We start from the raw sequence: 20,670 nt of genomic DNA on the forward strand, positions 1-20,670 counted from the left end.
CGCCGGCCAGCAACTCCTTTTCTTCCGGCTCCTGGCTCGTCAGCGAAGACCCCGACGCCTGTAAGACTTGTGCAGCCGCAGCCCTCGTGGCTAGGTAACTCGGCATTTCGGTGCCTGCATAGCCTCTTTACTCTATTGTCCCGAGTCCCTCGCTTCCGACTTGCCTTATCGGGTCCGCCCGAGACCACTAAACTTTCCGTGTCCTCGGACACTTGTTTTAATTGTGCACTTGAAGTATTTTCCTAAGAGATTTGGTTTGTGCTTAGTACCCTGTCCTCATAAAGAGTCCAGGGCTGTTGTGATCTTTAATAAATAACTGTTTATTTTCATAACACTTGTGTGGTATCCTTTCACTTGGTGTTCAAGGGGTACATGTGTGGTAAACAGCTGGCTTAACACGCCCTCTCGAGTCTTTAGCCTTAGACTGCTCGTATCCACGCTACTAGGATAGCTGGTCTATAGGTTGACTTACAACCAATCATCATAAGGGTCGTTTGGAACGATACATAGCGGTCGCTAGAATAGCGAACGCTGCATATCGGGCCAACTTCTCACAGTCTTTACCTCCCATCTGCCCACTATTACTGCATAACGTCCCCTGTCATCATAAATCACCTCGTCAATTTCCAAGGGGAGGGAGGCTCTGATCATTACCCCCACCCCGAGACCCGGAGGTGAAGCCCGAATGAGCGACAAGACGATAACCTCGTCTGCTCATGGATGAGCAGGAATTTTCTATAAGGTGTGTCTCTTGTAGCAGGACCACATCTGGTAACATTCTCTTGAGTAGTTTGAGAACCACCCCTCTTTTAATTCTGTCCCCGAGACCATTGACATTCCATGACATTAGTCTCAACCCCCTATCCCCCATCCCAATAGTGCCCACCACCCCATCCCAGAGAAAGACGCATCACCAGCGGACAATAAGCAAACGATACGGCACCTTGTGTTAAACCAAATCAAACCCCAACACCCAACCCCCGCCCCCCAACCAGAAAACCAAGCATCTACCCCCCTCCCTGCATTCTGCGTCTGACCCATCAGCCACCCCAACTTGCAGTGTGCCTGTCGCCCCATTCACTAACTAGTCTACAAAAAGAAACCCCAGAGGAGGACGAGTCCCTGTCCCTCCCGCCACCTCGTAGAAGCAGCAAAACATATTTATACATACGATATGCGACCCCCAGCAGTACACTACGCAATAGTTCAGTGAACCTAGTCAATATTCCTTATTCTCGCGCCGATCCGCCGTCTTCCGTACCCCCAGAGCGGTCTGCCGGATCTCTTCTCACGGGCAGAGTGTCAAGCCAGTCACTATCCACATCTGGGCGGTCAAAGAAAAAGGCCTTGTCCTCATATTCGACCCGCAACCGTGCAGGGAAGAGCATAGCGTACTTCAAATCCATGTCTCGCATCCGCCTTTTTACTCCTTGAAAGGCCAATCGTTGTTTTTGGACAGATTGAGTGACGTCCAGGTAGAAGCTCACTGTAGTATTCTCAAACTTGACGGGTCCACCCACTTTCGAGGCCTGCAAAATAGCGTCTCTATCGCGGAAGTTGAAAATCCTAGCGATAATAGGACTTGGTGGGGCACCCGGCTTCGGCCTCCCGCCCGGCACTCTGTGCGCCCGTTCCACCACGAAGAATTTACTCAAGCCTTTGGGGGCAAGATGATTGAGGGCCAGATCTTCCACAAAAAGATCCGTTGCGGTTTCTTCTGATTTTTCAGGAATACCAATAATGCGTATGTTATTCCGCCTTGCAAGCCTTTCGGAATCCTCCAATCCGCGGGCAAACTGTTCGTTGGCAGTTTGCAAATTACGGACCTCCGTTTGCAAGTCAGAAACGTCGGTAGTGAGACTGGCTGTGGCCAAATCTAGGGATTTTACCTTCTCGTTCGTTTTGTAGAGGTCCGCCCTGATTAAGGTGACATTCACAGCCACGGTATCCAACTTTAAAGCCAGAGCCTCGTATTGTTGTCCGATTGAAGTTTTCATGCCAGCAATGGCGCCCATGACGACTTGGAGGCTCAATTCCTCTGGGTCTTCAAAAGTCACATTCGCCCCTCTGGTAGTTTTAGGGATGGTACCGGGTGATCCCCTCGGCTGGGTGAATCGTTCGATACTATCCGCCTGCGTCACACTGCCCCTGCCGGTGATCTTGGTCTTCCGCCGGTCTCCGTCTTGCTTGCCCGCCATATTGGGTTCTGTGCCCCGGAGGGCCCTGTGCGACCTGGTGTCAATATCCGCACTTCGTAGCCCACTAGAATTCAAATGTTCAGGTTGAGAAAGGGTTTCTCCCGGTCCGCACCAAGTACTTGCGGTAGATACACTGCAGAGTGAAGCGCCCAGCGGAGGCCGATGATCAATCTGTCGATAACACCCTGGCTCACCAGTGAGGTCTGAAAAACGAAAACGAAAGTTGACCAGGGGCATCGATCCCACTGCAGCTAGCCGTTGTTCTTCAACTACTGCCTGGGTATTGGTGCCACTTGAGCTCCATGCCCTTCCACCCCTGTGGGCCAGAAAGTTGCGATCGGTGTAATTCATTTTCCCAATGTCCAAATCGATTTTGGAAAGCAGCTAGTGCCTCTGCCGGGTCTGCACTTCAATATTCCATCCGAATAATCCGGATTCGTTTCAGTATATATGTAGGAGGCAGCGAGGGTCTCGGGAGCTCTTAGCTCACGCGGCCATCTCGGATGCTCGCGAAGCTTTTCCCCATGTACCAATCTTAACTGAAGACATTAACCCTCCAACGCATTCAGGTGAAATTGTGTACGTGGCAGCCCAACAGCTGTGTTAATTAAACACAGCTCATCATTACATACCCCTCTTTGCTCCCTGACTCGCAGCATGGTACACTGTATGAATCTACTCTTAACAGTTGACCTCTCACAAAAAATATATGCTTTAATAATTCCAAAAATCCGATAATGTAACCAGCAATCCTCCAAACTCCCAATCTGAGATAACATTCAAAACAATCCTGGGTGGTGCGCTGCAAACTGCTATACTTTAGAGTACAGTCCTCGTTTCTAGCGTCTCAGGGGCTCCCCATGCGCAGGCAACATACAATATAGTTGGGGCAAACTTCATATGTTAACTCAGGAATATTTCACAAATCAGCAATAAAATATACGTTTCAGTCGTACCGGTTCCCTCATGTATTTCAGTGTTCAACACAGTATTGAGAAAATACTGTGGATTAGTAACAGCGTGCATCCCAGGTGTCTACGCGTCTAGCAACAGCATTCCCCCACAAATACACCCCAATACCTCAATTTATAGTCCATACAAATGCAGGAGCTTGCAGCGTTTATGCCATCAAGTACGCCGTCTGCTGGTTGACATCCACTTTTCCTACTGAATCCTGCGAATTCTGTAGGCCATATATCTGTTCGTCATCACTAGACATGTCTCATTGGCTGGATTTAGATGCATTCTCTTCATCGGGGAACCCCTGATCTCTGCAACTGCCTGCATGGTGTCTTGCTGTCAGCTCAGGATCAGCTCCGAGCGTGGACCCACAAGTGGCAAAGGCGGTGTCATTATTCTCGTATAACGTTACTCTCTCCGCCAGTTGCGAAAAGGGCCTTTCAGTTTCGGTAGCCTTGTTGTTGTGGCCATGTCCCGAGGCCCCACATTGGTGAAGGTTTCCAGCCAGTCCTCCGCCTGATGCTGATAAGGCTGGCCCGCTATTAGCACGTATTCTCAGAGATTACCCCCCATATCCCCTGATCCATGAGATAACCACTAGCGCTGGGGATACCCTGAATATACAATGGGATATAAATGCAGCATTTTGTGAATATTGCCAAGACTTGTAACAGTCCCCCCCCCCCCCCCACCATTGGTGGAAGACCCCTTGATGCCATTTTGAACAGGCGCACAGTTCCCACAATTTGAAAAAACAGCGCAAGACGCTCTATCTGGCACTATCACAAGGTCTGAAATCAAGGCAGCCATCAGGAGCCTCCCTCAAAACAAGGACCCAGGTCTGGACGGCCTCCCGTCCGAATTCAATGCCACGTTTGCGGATACTCTTGTGCCACAACTAGAGAAACTGTGTAATGCTGCGCTGTTCTCTGGGTCATTGCCACCCACCATGAGACAGGCACTCTTAATGTCTCTCTCCAAACCAGCACGCCAGGCAATGTATCTTTCAGAGTTCCCCCCAACTATCTCTAATCACTACAGACCACAATCTATTCAGTAAAGTACTGGCTGGCTGCCTACTTCCATATTTACATAACCTAATCCAACCAGATCAATGTGGGTTTGTACCAGTGCAGTGCACTTCACTTAACATCAGCAGGTTTTACCATGTTATGACTGCAACCCCCAAGGAGAGAGCCCACGCAGGTTGTATCACCTTGGATCTGAGACAGGCATTCGATATGCTCATATTGGACTACATATTCCCTGCACTTGAACTATTTGGCATCCCGCCGGGTTATTTAATGTGGGTCAGGCTCCTGTACAAGGACCCCAGGGCAAGGGCCCGTACAGGGCGACATATCTCGGAGGAGTACCCGGTTTGAAAAGGCACACGGCAGGGTTGCACACTGTCTCCTCTGTTGTTTGTGCTGGCCCTGGAGCCTTAGCCCTTAGGGTACGGTTATCGGCTGTACAACCGGCCATACGTATCGGCCAAACAACACACATTATCTCCGCATACACGGATGACATCATTCTGTATGCTTAAGACCTCACCTCTCTATCACTGGCCACAGGCATTTTTTATGCTTTTGCGTTCCTTTCGGGCCTCAGAATTAATGTCAGTATGTATTATGCCTTTTTTCCCGGCAAGGGGATTGCCCAGAGACGGTTCAGTTTGGCCCTCATTCTTTAAAAGTCGCAGCACACACTTTAAAATATCTGGGTATACAGATTTATCGCTCAACACCAATCCTCATTGACGTTAACCTAGGTAAGGCTATGCGCTCGCTACACTCACATGTAACCTTCTGGTCCTCCCTACTGCTATCATAGATGTGCCGAGTGGCAATTTCGAAAATGCTAGCCCTCCCCTTACTACTGTATTTCTTAACCAATTTGCCGGTTGTGATCCCGACCCTGCTGCTTAACTATGAACATCACTCTTTCTTTTTTGATTTGGGGAAGTAGCCACCGCAGAGTATGACTGAATAAGCTGCAGCTGGACACTGATAAAGGGGACTAGGTTACAGTGGCTCTCAGATTGGCTGTCAGGGCGTAACTTACATTAAATTAAATTATTCACCTGCCGATGTGGATCGCGGACGGGTTCATACTCTGATCCTACCAGAGGCTAAGATTCCGACCGATGCTCGCTGCTTTTACGCACAGCTCTCATTTATTATAAATAATCCACACACTACACACGTGGCTGCCTCCCTTACTCTGACACCATACCACTACTTGGGATCCTGACCCCAAATGGCCTCCTCACTAAACTGAGAATGCTCCCCTGGGCTGAAGGCGGTTTAGCTAGAGTGGGAGACCTATTTCACAACAGCACATTTATGGAACACGACAATTTTGTCTGGAGCAAAGGAGTCACGGATGCATTAGATTTACTACATGCCACACTTCTGCAATATGTAAAGAAACATTCGTCCCCCCACAGGGAGAAACCTTCCCACCATGAAATGGTCTTCATAACCTACCTGATAGTGAATGGCCGACACCTCACCAACTGGCTTTACAGAGGCATAACTAACCAAATTTCACAGAATGTTTTAAGCAACAAATGCACCGAAGACTTGGGTACAGACATGATGCATGGGGACTGGAGCAGGTCCTTGGCATACCCTTTGAGAATCCCACGGAATGCCAAATTCAACTTCATTCAATACATTTCATTGCAGAGGGCATATCTCACCCTGCACCTTCTGCAGCGTATCTTCCCAGCCACACAGCACTGCTGTCCTAGATGTAAAATATAAGATGCTAACCTGCTATGTATGTTATGTATGTTATGTCAATGCACCGTGATTATGTCTTACTGGTTAGAATTGTTATCACTGATATCAGCTATGGTTGGTGTCCCCATTCCGCGTACTCCTGCAGTATTCCTTTTGGGATTGATGCGGCTCCATAAGGCGCAGAAAGAACAACTTCGGTTTATAGACTTGCCTCTACTCCTGACTAAGCAATCCATTATGATGAGGTGGAGGTCGGCTGGTCCCCCACAGCTTCATGGCTGCCATGGGGTAGTGGTGTAATGAAGCGGGTCAGAGAGTGCTGCTATCCGCCTGGAGGAAGACCTGGGTTTGTGAACAAAAAATATCTCTTTAGACTGTGTCAGTATCCTGGAGTCATTGAAGGCTCTGGCCCAGCTGCCATTGCATGTAGCTCGAAATTAGCACCTGTCTTATTATATACAGCATCGCCGTACAATCGCCTCCCCACTCGCCACCCCGCTCCCGCCTCCCAGCTGCTGCTCCCTCGCTACGCCCTCGCCACTAGCTACTTATGACAGATGCATTTACGCGCAGCGGGCGCGCCCTAAGCGCGCCGAAGGCGCGCCAAAGGTAAGCCCGTCTACATCCATCCGCGCCTTGACCGCGCCTAGCGGAAGACCCCCTGGCCCCCGCAAAAACCACTCCACCCGCCTAACGTATGATGTCGCAACCCTCTCTGCACTTAACACCGGCCGGCTACCCGACTGCCACCGAGCCGCCCCAGGACGCACCCATGGACCCTTCACCTGCCAATCCTGCAAGTTCTGCTGCATCAGGACCCACACTGCAACCACTACCGCCAAACAGAGCCCAAACAACAACCACCTAAAGTGGATCCTGCTCAACACGCGCTCGGTCCCCAAACACGCCATTGAACTATGGAACCTACTCAACACCACATCACCGGACGTTGCCTTTCTTACAAAAACCTGGATGAACGCCTCATCAGCGCCCGACATCTCCGTAGCCATCCCGGACGGATACAAGATCATCCGAAAGGACCGCATCAACCAAACAGGAGGAGGTACCGCCATCGTTCACAAGAACACCATCCGCATCACGACCAGCTCCGACGACACCCTCACAGCTGCCGAACACCTTCACTTCCAGATACACACCGAGCCCAAGACCACACTTAGAGGCACCCTCATCTACAGACCACCAGGTCCCCGCACACAATTCAGCGAAGACATCACCGACTTTATCAGCCCACACGCCCTCCCCTCCGAGGACTACATTCTCCTAGGGGACCTCAACTTCCACCTGTAGAAGAACAACGACAGCAACACCACCACCCTTCTGGACAACCTCGCTAATCTCGGACTCAAACTACTGGTAAACACCCCCACCACCACGCTGGACACACGTTGGACCCAATCGTCTCCTCCAGCAAGCACGTTTCCTTCAACCACGCCACAGCACTCCACTGGACAGACCACAGCTGCGTCCACTTCAACTTTAGAAAGACCACGACCCACAACAAGTCCCCCGCAGAAACTGGAACATAATTACCACCGACCAACTCACCACATCGCTAAACCAAAACCCTCCCGCCAAATCATCGGACCCAAATCAAGCAGCCGTCAATCTCGCACAATGGATCACCCACTGCGCTGACGAATTAGCACCCCTGAAAAACCATCACAACAACAAAGGTAGCAAAAAAGCCTCCTTGTTCAATGACGACCTCAAGAACTCCAAAAAGAACTGCCGCACCCTCGAGAAAATGTGGCGAAAAAACCCAACCACAGACAACATGACCGCCCTCAAGGACGCCACCCGCAAAGACCACCAGCTGATCCGATCCTCCAAGAAATCAGCATTCCAGGATCGAATCGACAACAACGCCCACAACAGCAAGGAACTCTTCAGCATCGTCAAATAGTTTACCAATCCCAGCGCCGTCTCCAGCGACATCACTCCCTCTCAAGACCTCTGCGACTCACAAGCATCATTCTTCCACAGCAAAATCGCTGACATACATAACATCTTCGGCGACCAGTCCACCCCCCTTACTACCGAACTGAAGCCCCCCACCACCACCCTTTGCACCTGGAACCCGATCAGCACCGAAGACACCATCCGCTTGATGAACTCCATACACTCCGGATCACCAACCGACCCATGCCCCCACCACATCTTCAACAAGGCTGACTCCATCATAGCACCCCATCTCGGGGATATCATCAACTGCTCCCTCAACACCGCCACCTTCCAGGAAAGCTGGAAACATGCCGAACTCAGTGCCCTACTAAAGAAACCTACAGCAGACCCCACTGAACTTAAGAACTACCGCACCATCTCGCTCCTCTCTTTCCCTGCCAAATTCATAGAGAAGACCGTCAACAGTCAGCTCGCCGCCTTCCTCGAGTCCAACGGCTCCCTCGACCCCTCTCAGTCTGGCTTCCGAGCCAAACACAGCACCGAGACCGCCCTCATCGCAGCCACAGACGACATCAGAACACTACTCGACAACGGGGAAACAGCTGCCCTCATCCTCCTGGACCTCTCTGCAGCGTTTGACACGGTCTTTCATAGCACCCTAGTACAACACCTCAGTAACGCCGCGATACAAGGAAAAGCATTGGATTGGATCATCTCTTTCCTCGCCGGAAGAACCCAAAGAGTCCGCCTCCCCCCTTTCAGGTCAGAGGCCACCGAAGTCATCTGCGGCGTACCACAAGGATCATCGCTCAGCCCCACCCTCTCCATCGTCTACATGAGCCCCCTCACATCCATCGCACGCCAACACAACCTCAACATCATCTCCTACGCTGACGACACACAGCTGATCCTCTCCCTCACCAAAGACCCAAACGTCGCCAAAACCAACCTACACGAAGGGATTAAAGACGTAGCCGAATGGATGAAGAACAGCCGATTGAAACTGAATTCTGACAAGACGGAAGTCCTCATCCTAGGATCATCCCCCTCCGCATGGGACAACTCATGGTGGCCACCGACACTGGGCAGCGCACCCAAAGCAACGGACCATGCTCGCGACCTGGGATTCATTCTAGACTCCTCCCTCTCGATGACCAGACAAGTCAATGCCGTCTCATCATCATGCTTTAACATATTACGTATGCTCAAAAAGATCTTCCTTTGGATCCCCACCGAAACAAGAAAGACAGTCACCCAAGCACTTGTCACAAGCCTACTGGACTACGGAAACACCCTCTACGCCGGAACCACAGCCAAATTACAGTAAAGAATTCCAACGCATTCAGAACGCCTCCGCCCGACTCATCCTAAACATACCCCGCCACAAGCACATATCCGGTCACCTGAGAGACCTCCACTGGCTCCCCGTAAACAAGAGAATAACGTTCCGTCTCCTCAGCCACGCACACAAGGCTCTCTACGACCTACGATCTAAATACCTCAACTCGCGCCTGACCTTCTACACCCCCACCCACCAACTCCGATCTTCCAATCAAGCCCTCGCCGCGATTCCACGCTTCTGAAGAACTACCATGGGAGGAAGGATCTTTCTCCTACTTAACGGCCAAAACCTGGAATTCTCTCCCCACCCACCTCCGCCTCACACAGAAACAACTCTCCTTCAGAAAACAACTCAAAACTTGGCTGTTTGATAAGTAGCGAACACCCCCTCCTCAAGCGCCTTGAGACCCTCTGGGTCAGGAGAGCGCTATACAAATTTTAACTTGACTTAACTTGACTTGGATCGGCCATCGATGTGTCTCAAACCCTGCAATGCCATGAAACACACAGCCTTATTGGATCTTAGATCCAGCAACAGAAATCCATGCAAAGTAACTCTGCATATATCTTGCCTTAATGGCGTAAGTTACAACCCTACCATGTCAAACCCAGGGGCGGCTGGTGTACACGGGCAAGATGGGCGTCGCCCTCCCACCCTGTGGAGGACTGTGGGGGACTAACAAAATGCATGATGGAACACTGAGCAGTTAGCAATGCATTTTGCTGGCTGCTTGTGCTCGGTAAACAAACATGTTCAAATGTTGTTTTTTTAAGGGGGTGGTGGAGGATTGCCTTTGTTCTGCACATGCTTTTGGCTGGGCGAAGATTTCTTTGACCTGGAGCCATAAAGCAGGGCAGTGACGACACACTGGAGCGTGCAGCCTGTGTCTCACTGCCAGAATAGCATTTATATTTGGACGTTATTCCTTTGGCCCAGGGAGGAGTTGGAGGCCCTCCATTAGTTTCAATGGCTGAGGGCGGGACAGTCCGGGCGGCTTTGATTTTGTGGGGGTGTGGCAGTAGCCATTGCCTCTTCCACCAGACCTAGCAACAGTTTGTTGTTTTGCATGTGATTGGTTTGCTGGGGTCTGGGGGAGGAGTCCAAAGACCACCAAATTCCAGTATTTCCCAGTTTTACTTTTGGCTTGCTTCGTCGTGGCTGGCTTGTGCGTGCTATCATTGCTATTGCCATGCTGTGTACTGCAGTCAGGGCACAAGTCCTAAAAAAAGAAGTGGGGGACGCACCAAGTTAGGTGGTGTCACCGGAAGTGACGTCACAACAGGAAGTGACGCCACAAAATTTACTGTCTCCGTCTGAAATGCGTGAATACACACAAGATACATGTAGAAGTATAATACTGCAGTACGTGGCAGTCACTCAAAACACAAGAACACACTATACACAGGACCCATTCCTCAGATTACACGGTTATTACAGACGGCACTACGGGCATCTGTCGGTGTCCCTGGAAGTGACATGCTCGGCGTGTTGATGGGGCAGCTCCTTGAAGCCTTGGCGCCTCGGCTGTGCTCTGAGAAATGCTGGCAAGGGGAGGGCGTGAGGTGGAAGGGGAGATTAGTCTGAGGCTTGGGTGCATTTAGAAGGCTCTCATTCGCGAGCAGGTGCAGACTCAGGCACCCGTTCCATCTTTTGGGCAGGGGGGACGGCGTCCACCGGGTAAAAACACAGTAAAATAAGTGGTGGGACGCCGTCCACCCGCGTGGTACCCTGACTCGAGCCCTGACTGCAGTCCTCCTGGTATTGAGTCGAGACGAGGAGCCTGACGAGGAGCCTTGAGAAGTGAACGTCGAGGTCAGGGCAGGTCACGGTAACTACAACACACGGGTAAGTGAAAGCGATCCCGCCACCACCCACAACAACCTCCTAATTATATTTATAGGGGCTGTTGTGTTTTTAATTTTGTCGCTGCAGCCTGCGTTAATTATGTACTTGTGTGTTACACTTAACTTTAGTAGTACTCTACTGACTGCGCGACATCTGGGGGATGGGCCACTGCCGGTAGGGGGTGACTTTGATTCGATCCATAGAGCCCGAGGCGGCGAGGCCTTGCCCTGGTGGCGTACGTTGTTTTTGGTTGGCTACTGGGCTTTTTGTTTCGTTTGTGGCACTGGCACTCCGGCAGCAGACAGTTTAAGCAGGGCTTTAAGTAGGATGAGAAAACTGGGGGGTCTCTCAAAGGGGCGTGGCCAGTGTACTTAGGGGCGTGGCTTTAAAACACTTACTCTAAAAATCTGTGCTTACCATAATGTGATACCCGACTTGTATTTTGCGGTTCCTGTCATTGCATCCAGATATGTGATACAACAAGTAACATCATACCTACAATAAGTCAGGACTATTGGCTTTGTCAATGGTTATTAGTTGCATAGGATAAATAGGCTGTAACTATGGCTTGTTACATATAATATTGAAAAAGTTTCCAATTAAAGCATTGTTGACCCTACCACAATGTTGCTGCTCTTGCGTTTCAGAAAGAGAAGGGAAATCCAGAAAGAAAATGACTCTTTAACCGCATCGCTGCTGCGGTTATTTTTGCGCTGTGCGGCTGTTTTCTAAAAACCGCGTTACATGACGAGCTCAGCTCGTCATCAGCATCGAAGTGGTTAAAGGATTTCCCTTCCCCCACAACGCTCACCTGACATGATGTCATGCCGTCACTTCTCCACTAGTGAGTAGTGAGAAGTGAGCAGTGTGGGAAGTGCACAACCACGTGCTTACTGTCTCCAAAAGGGTCTTTATCAGGCTGTTTTGCGCCCTACACTTTTTTCCAGACTGCAGTGACAGCAAACTGCTGTCACTGCAGTCCGGAAAAAACGGACCGCCTGCACCAGGGCTCAAAACAGAGCCCGATAGAGACCCGTTTCAAGGTCCCCTGAAAAAAGCTGCCGGTGCTCAGACCCCTTGAGACCCGGCCCACTTAAACTCCTGAGTTTAAGCCTCTGCGGGCCTTTGTGTGCAGAGTGCACACCCCCACTTGGTAGGTGGGGGTGGTGGCACTTAGTTTACTAGTGTATGTTACAGACACGCAGGTTCAGGTTTATTTTATTTAATTTTTATTTAATGCATTTTTATGCAGCGCAGACTTTACCCGAAGGTGTCAGAGCGCTGTACAATAGAAGAAGTCGACGTTCGTGCAGACGCAAGGCTGGTCCCAGGCACTTGCGGAAACACACAATCCCTGGCTCCCGGTGCTGTTTTCAGACTAAATGCATGCCCGAAAGAGTATGTGCAATCAATGGCCATGACAGCAAGAATAGCGCCCTGAAGACCAGTATCTGGCATGTAAGGGCTGTGACACTGAACCGCTTAAATATGGGGGTGCTTCCAGGAGACTAAAGGACTAACCCTGGGTTGGTAGATGACTGACGTGTTCATCTGGGGCAGGCAATGTCAGTTACCTCTCAGACAAGTGCTTTTGAAAGGGGCACTTGTCTGAGAGGGTTGTTGTTCATGCCAGGCATGCCTGACCCCCGGCTCCCCTGAGCGCAGAACCCACTTCACTTGGCTTCAATTGCTTTACTGACAGCAAACACCCGAAAATCCAGGGGAAAAGAAATTATACGTGAAGGACAAAGCAATTCTTTAAATCAATAAAATCGGAAATCAACGCAATAGGCGCTCCTGTATTTGACCGTACAGGCCCAGTTTTGGACGTATGTCCCGGTGTTCTGACACCTTTCTCCCAGGGGTGTTACACAGGCCCACGCAGCCCCCGCAGTGCGGGGGGCCCTGGGCTTCAGGGGCCCGCGGGGCCCCCTCACTCAGCAAAGCTAGCAACCAAGCGTCTTCGTTGCGCGCATGCCATGGCCTCTTCTTTAATGAAATGGTGCTGTGCGCACGCACTGCCAGCCGGCCTCTTAATTATTAAAATAGTTGGTGCCCATGCGCACGCCCGGGCTCTGGCGTAACAGATGCCACTGCTAACCCAGGACTGGGGCCCACCTCGTGCCGCCCAGATCAGACAGGGGATGAATTTATTGAGGGGCCCCACGCCCCCACATCCAAGGAGTGTGGCTTAGGAGAGGGGGAGGGAGGCTGCCTAGGTTAAGGCAGGCCCAGCCAGGAGCAGCAGGAGCGGTGGCACGTGATCCAAAGGACGCAGTGGGAGTGAGGTATTAAGTTAAGTTTATTTTTAATTTTATTGACATTACTGTGTAGCTCCCCCCTTGCGCCACCCCACCCCCTCTTGCCAGCCGCGACGGGACCCCTGGAACAGAAGGACTCTGAGGCCCAGAGAACTGAAGGATGTAAGGAGAGAAAAAGAGAGACCCCATTTATTTATTATTAACTAAAAACAGGGAGGCAGAAAAAGAATGATGTCACCGGTCACCGGTCACCGCCATGGTCCAAGTCTAGTGCTACGGAGCTCAAGTCAAGTGTAGGTAGCTCTGCGCAGCCCGCATCCAATGCAGACTGCGCGGCTCACATCAGAGTCTGAAGGTGAAGCACCTGCTGTGGCTCTCAGGGCCGGGCCGATGCTGCACGCACAGTGGCGGCTCCGGCGCTGTGAGGCTCAGGTACGGCTCTGCGGCGGGATTCGGGCATGAGCTGTCTGTGTGATATACAGGCCCAGGGCTAGAAGAGGAAGAGAAGGCGCGCTAGGAATAGACACAAAAAATGCCCGGATTAAAAGTTTAAACACTTCAATTCAGCACAGCAACTTCCCCACCCATTCCTTCCTTCTCATTCTTGGGATTGTATTTAGATGTTGTTACAAGATATAAAAGTTGTGTTAAGTGTGCGTATAGTGGACTTCGACAAGTTTATCACACACATTCTATTTTTCTAACCAATTTTCCTAATGCAAACTTTTAAGAAAATTCTTGCAAAATGTGCGTGGTGAAAAGTAAAACAATTCAAGAGTTTGGGAACTCCACAAAACGTGTAGTCCGACTCCCGCTTCTGGAGGAAACCCCTTTTGCACAGGAATTGGGAATACAACGGGACAAGGAATATGCCCTAAAGTCGACTCTCAAAATCCTGATAACTGAAATTGCAACAACAATTACTGAATTAGTAAGACGCTGTAACGCCCTAGGAATACATGTGTACACAGCTGGTGCTACAGGGGATTTACATACCACCTGATAGTTAAGTGGCATAGCAGGGTGCCTTTGGCCCTATTGTGTGAATGCTAATGGGCCTCCAGACCACCGCAGATAGGTGGGAATATCCTTCATTATTCAGGATGCAGTGGGCGCCACCGGCCAATGGCCCTGGTGCCACCGCACCTGCTGCGCCAATGGCAGAATGCTAGCTCATGTGAGAGGCTTATGTCAATCCAGCTCAGACAACCAGCCTCTTTATTCGTGTGGGATAATTCATGTGACATTACATTGCTCACTAGTGCCTGTTTAATTGAAGTGTGTAGTGTAATATCACAAGCAAAAGTACAGTAAAGTATCACACCTTGGAGAGCAATAGGCCCTACTTATTATCCATGGGGGATATATTTACTCTTACTCTGCCAACTGCTGCCGCCTATACGTAACGAGTAGTTAACAGGTGCAATATACCACACCTAATCTCGCTGCTGAGTGAAGTAGAAACACCTTCATTACTTAGGCACTCTCAACACACAAACATCACAAAGAACACAGGTGACAACACACGAGTGCTATTTCATTCAAAATAAGCATTTACATCTATGTATTGCCTTTGTTAATGTTTATTCTTTATTTTAGTGTCCCCTCCCACGAGTTCTGTCACCTGCTGCACTGGTGCAGCAGGAGCATTGACACCGATGCTCAGTGTGTGATAGTTCACCCTTATTTATTTATTTTCCAACAAAACAGGAGGTGGGTGTGGTAATTTCAGTTCTTACATTAGGGCACCCAGTGTCCTTTGGAGCCGCATCTCTGTTGTAAGAAGAAGGTACGCTCAGGCCCGGACTGGTAAATTCGGGCACCGGGCAATCCCGCGGTAGGCTGGATGTGGTGGGGGCCGGTTTTGCGACAGGGGGGCGGTTTTGTGGCTGCCGCCTGCCGCCGGGGCCGATTTTCAGTCCGAGTTGTATTGAGTGAGTGTGGCTGGTGATGAGTGACGTGAGTCAGAGAGTCACCGCAAGCAGCCTGCAGCCAGGAAACCAAGAAAAGCAATTTAATCGAGCAACACACATTGACATAGATTGACTGGCCCGACGCTGTGCAGTGTGTGCACACTGTGCAACCTAACCTAACGTTTCAGGAGGCAGAGCAGCCTGTGCGCAGTGCGCACTATCTCCTCCTTCGCCCTGTAGACTGCGCGCCTCTCTAGGTCCGGGCCGAATGCAGGCGGCCGATGTAGTTTCCCCACAGCGCAGATTGGGCCCTAAAATAAGTGTGTGTGACTAGAAGCATCATGAGATGAGTGACGAGGAGCAGAGGCATTGATTTGACCACCGCCGGATGTACTTGTGGGCCGCCATAATTTAATGTTATTCCTAGGCTTAGGCTAGCCCGCTGCCCGCCGACGTAGACCCCTGTCTGCCACCAACACAGCAGGTGAGTTTCCCCGAGTTCGGCACCAATTGATTCCCCTGATTGATGATGATCATGGGGGGTGGTCAAGCAGTTATGCTGCCTATAGTGACTTGAGACTTCTTGAGCAGGGCGCCGGGCGGAGGGTGGAGGGAGGCAGTTCGGAACGAAGTGGCCTACCTCTGGTTGTTTCCGGCGTTGGGGTTGGAGAGCTCTTTCACGATGTTGAAGAGTTCCTTGTAGTTGTGTGCGTTGTTGTCCAGCCGGTCCTTGAATGCAGTTTTCTTGGTGGCGCGGATCAGTTGGTGGTGCTTCCGGGTGGCAAGCTTGAGGGTGGTCATGTTGTCCGGTGGTGGTTCCCTTCTCCAGGCTTTCTCAAGGGCTCAGCAGTTCTTCTTGGAGCTCTTGAGTTTGTCGGTGAACCATGGGGCGTTCTTGCTGCCGGGTCTGCTGGGCGGGGTCCTCAGTGGGGCGAGTTCGTCCGCGCAGTTGCTGATCCACTTCGTGAGGTTGTCAGCGGCCTGGCTGGGGTTCGCTGAGCTGGCGGGGGGTGCTGGCTCAGGGAAGCGGCGAGCTGGTCGGCTGTGATCTTGTTCCAGCTTCTTCGTGCAACCTCTTGCTGGTGGTGGTGGATTGTGGTCCTTCTGAAGCTGAAGTGGACGCAGCTGTGGTCCGTCCAGTGGAGTCCGGTGGCGTGGCTGAAGGCGATGTCTTTGCTGGATGAGAAGACGGCGTCGAGTGTGTGTCCGGCGAGGTGGGTGGGGGTGGACACCAGCTGCTTGAGACCAAGGTTGGCGAGGTTGTCGAGCAGGGTGATGGTGTTGCAGTCGTTGTTGTTCTCCAGGTGGAAGTTGATATCTACCAGGAGGATTTAGTCAGCGGAGGGGAGGGCATGCGGGCTGATGAAGTCGGCCATGTCCTCGCTGAATTGAGTGCGTGGTCCCGGGGGTCGGTAGATCAGGGTGGCTCTGAGGGCGGTTTTGGGGTCCGTGTGGATCTGGAATTGCAGGTGTTCGGCGGTTGTCAGGGTGTCGTCGGTGTTGGTCGTGATGCGGATGGTGTCCCTCTAGATGATGGCGATGCCTCCTCCTGTGTTGTTGATGCGGTCCCTTCGGGTGATCTTGTAGCCCTCCGGGATGGCGATGGCGATGTCGGGCGCTGAGGAGTCGTTCATCCAGGTTTCCGTGAGGAAGGCGACGTCAGGGGCTGTGGTGTCGAGGAGGTTCCAGAGTTCGATGGCGTGTCTGTGGACGGAGCGGGTGTTGAGGAGGATGCACTTCAGGTGGTTGCTGCTGGTGTTCGGCTTGGCGGGTGTTGGTGCGGGACAGGTCCGGATGCAGGTGAACTTGCAGGCGTGGCAGCTGAAGGGTTCGTGGGTTCGTCTCGGGGTGGCTCGTTAGCATCCCGGGGGACGGCCGGTGTTGAGTGCGTTGACGGTGGCGGCGTCGTAGGTCCGGCGGGTGGGCTGGCGTCTGCGGGGTCCAGGGGTAATGGATAATATTAACGTTGACGTACATTAGAGGAGTATTACAAGTCACCAAGATGTTCCATAACAATATAGAGCAACAATGCCAAAGGAAAATTTCGTTTACAAAGTTATGGAACTCTGAGGTGACTTTCAAAATATTTATCAAGTATACAAGGGGGTACATTTTCACATAAAAGATATTGTTAAGACAAACGTAAGACAAAATCCTAATTTCTGTGATTACCAATAGTAGAAAGTTTCTGATTTATTCTTAAGTTAGTTCTGTGAATTGGACCATTTATAAAAAAAAATATATATATATATATATATATATATATATATATATATATATATATATATATATATATATATATATATATATATATATATATATATATATATATATATATATATATATTCACAGAAAAAACCATAGGTTATAGTGGATATATAGTTAGGAATTTGCATTTACAAAACCTTGAAAATTCAATGAAAAAACCATTGGTTTTAGGCCATATATAGTTAGGGATTTGCATTTACAAAACCTTATTTTACTCGCATAAAACCATTGAAATTCCATATATAGTTAGATGCGCTAACTATATATCGCGCACCAGTCTGGTGCATGATGGGACTGGTAGTTTGTGAGGTGGAACTACTGGACGTCAGCACAACGAGTTGCAGCTGAGCCCTTCACTATTTTGGTGGGAGGAGCACTCTGAATAAATTGAAGGGATTCTTTTTCACATGGACTGAGGCATTTGAGAAAGGCTTAGCGCCGAAACCGGTCATGCCGATTTTCTTCTGAATAAAGCGTCCTGACGAGCCCCGCTGTGCCCCTTTTCTTCTTTCTTCATGGGAGAAGCTGCTGTGATGTTCTGCGCACTGCCTGTGGTGCGCTAAAAGGGATCCTTCCTGTAAAGCGATCATGGAAACACCGGCAAAGTGGAAACTACGTGTGGAAGCTGAAGTTTGTGTCCGAGGTATCGGAATATCCATGATTCCCTACTCACCTGGTGTCATCGAATTGCTACCGCTGGTTTGCGGTTCAACACTGTGTGGAGAGGCACATTCAAGACGTTGTGTCTCCAGCTGATGTGCGGCTGGGTGAGGAGGTGGGAAGTTGGGGACCCAAGGACGCTTATTCCCGCAGCATTTTCCGCAAAAGACTTCCTCTGCAGCTCGTGAAAATCCAGTCTGGTGCATGATGGGACTGGTAGTTTGTGAGGTGGAACTACTGGACGTCAGCACAACGAGTTGCAGCTGAGCCCTTCACTATTTTGGTGGGAGGAGCACTCTGAATAAATTGAAGGGATTCTTTTTCACATGGACTGAGGCATTTGAGAAAGGCTTAGCGCCGAAACCGGTCATGCCGATTTTCTTCTGAATAAAGCGTCCTGACGAGCCCCGCTGTGTCCCTTTTCTTCTTTCTTCATGGGAGAAGCTGCTGTGATATATATATATATATATATATATATATATATATATATTCACAGAAAAAACCATAGTCATGAATGATGTAATATGTGACATCATCAGCAGTGGATTGCGGGTGCGCGATATATAGTTAGCGCATCTAACTATATATGGAATTTCAATGGTTTTATGCGAGTAAAATAAGGTTTTGTAAATGCAAATCCCTAACTATATATGGCCTAAAACCAATGGTTTTTTCATTGAATTTTCAAGGTTTTGTAAATGCAAATTCCTAACTATATATCCACTATAACCTATGGTTTTTTCTGTGAATTTCATTGGTTTTTTAATAGCAAATATGAAAAGCTTTAAAATGTCAAGTACGTGATAGATAAAAACATTTTCGTATTTATGCACGCTGATGTGCTTTGAACGCTGCACCCCCCCCCTCCCCTCTTTTCTCTTAGTAGTACTCTCTCTTTGCAGATAGTGAACGGTAGTTAACGCAGGCCTTTGCCCCCGTTGTAATCCGTCGTGCCTGCTTGTCTCTCCATTTGATTGATTGTTATCCAAGCATTTACTGTTTTAGAATTGGTTCTCTTTGGATCATTCTCTATTTACAAACAAGCACAATGTCGCAATACTCTGTTTAGTCTTTGCAGATAGGGAAAAATCGTGTAAAAAAATAAAAGTAATCGAGCAAAATCAGTAGGCCACTAATTGGATCTCTTTTTGACCTCGCTAAAATAGAAATATTAGGAACAACCCTTCATGAGAAATACGAAAATAGTGAGATGAACTGAGCTCCACACCATGAGGGCTGCAAGACTCCGACTGCAGACGTGTGAATTAAATAACGCATTAACATGTGGATTGAATTGCACCTTCATAAGCATTGTGCAAATTGTTTATATTTTTATTTACTGACAGAAATGTCATAAAATCTACATAAGAAAGTAAGATTAATACAATGAGAAGATATGAACGACTGAAGATGATATAATGGAGAACGGGACCGCACGCCATAAGGGCGGGGGTCCAGTTGGGGGAATTAGGATGTGCCCGCCGCAGTGGCGGGCACACCCTTCAATTGTGCCCGCTGCAGTGGCGGGCACACCCTTCAATTTTAGCATTGTGGCGAGAGGCCTAGCCTGCTCGGGAAGAAGGGGCAGAACTTTACGCAACATGCGAAGCAGCATCATGCACGTGGACGTGATCTTGTTCACGTGCATGTCCAGCTGCAAATAGGGCGATATATAACCACCAGGTTGCGAGCCGACTCGGCGGCTGACACAGTCTCGGGGAACAACGGGGGCCACAAGTTCGCCGGGAGAACACGAGGAACCCAGTCCGAGGAGCAGTACAGTACCTCAGTCTTGGTACTGTTAAACTGCAACGAGTTAGAACTGAGCCAGTCAGCTGTGGCTGACATGTATCGATGGAAAGTCTCCAGTGGGACCGCGTTCTTCCCTTCCAGCAAAAAGACCAACTGGGTATCAATCACATAATTAAATGCCGAGATACCAAATGATTTAATTAGTTGGACCAGAGGGCGGAGGTAAAGGTTAAAGAGTATAGGGCTGATGGCCGAGCCCTGTGGCACCCCATGCCCCACTCTCCGCACCTCCGAGCTGAAAGGTGGTAACGCCACCACCTGCTGCCGGTTGTCCCTTGCACTTGCCGTGATACCACACTCCTCCAGCCTCCTGATAAGGGTAGGATGGCTGACCGTTTCGAACGCGGCCAACATGTCGAGCAGCACCAAAAAGGCTGCCCGACCACTGTCGACCCGCGACCGCAAGTTGTCAAGCACGGTCACCAGCGCGGATTCCGTCCCATGTGCTGGGCGAAAGCCAAACTGTGCCTCATCAAACCAGATGTTTTCTTCCAGGAAGCCAGACAAGGAGCGGGTCACTAACTTCTGCATGATCTTAATGGGGAAGGGAAGAAAGGAAATGGGTCGGTAATTAGACAAGCAGGCGGGGTCCAAGGTGGATTTCTTAAGGAGAGGTGATACCACTGCCAGTTTCCAGCACTCCGGGAACGTTGCAGTATCAAACGACTATAGACAGATGGAGTACAAGGGCTGGAAAAGTTCGTCCTGAAACACCTTCCAAAATTTAGGAGGGAGTGG

This window comes from Lissotriton vulgaris, chromosome 5, assembly GCF_964263255.1.
Source record: "Lissotriton vulgaris chromosome 5, aLisVul1.2, whole genome shotgun sequence".
Classification (NCBI taxonomy): Eukaryota; Metazoa; Chordata; class Amphibia; order Caudata; family Salamandridae; genus Lissotriton; species Lissotriton vulgaris.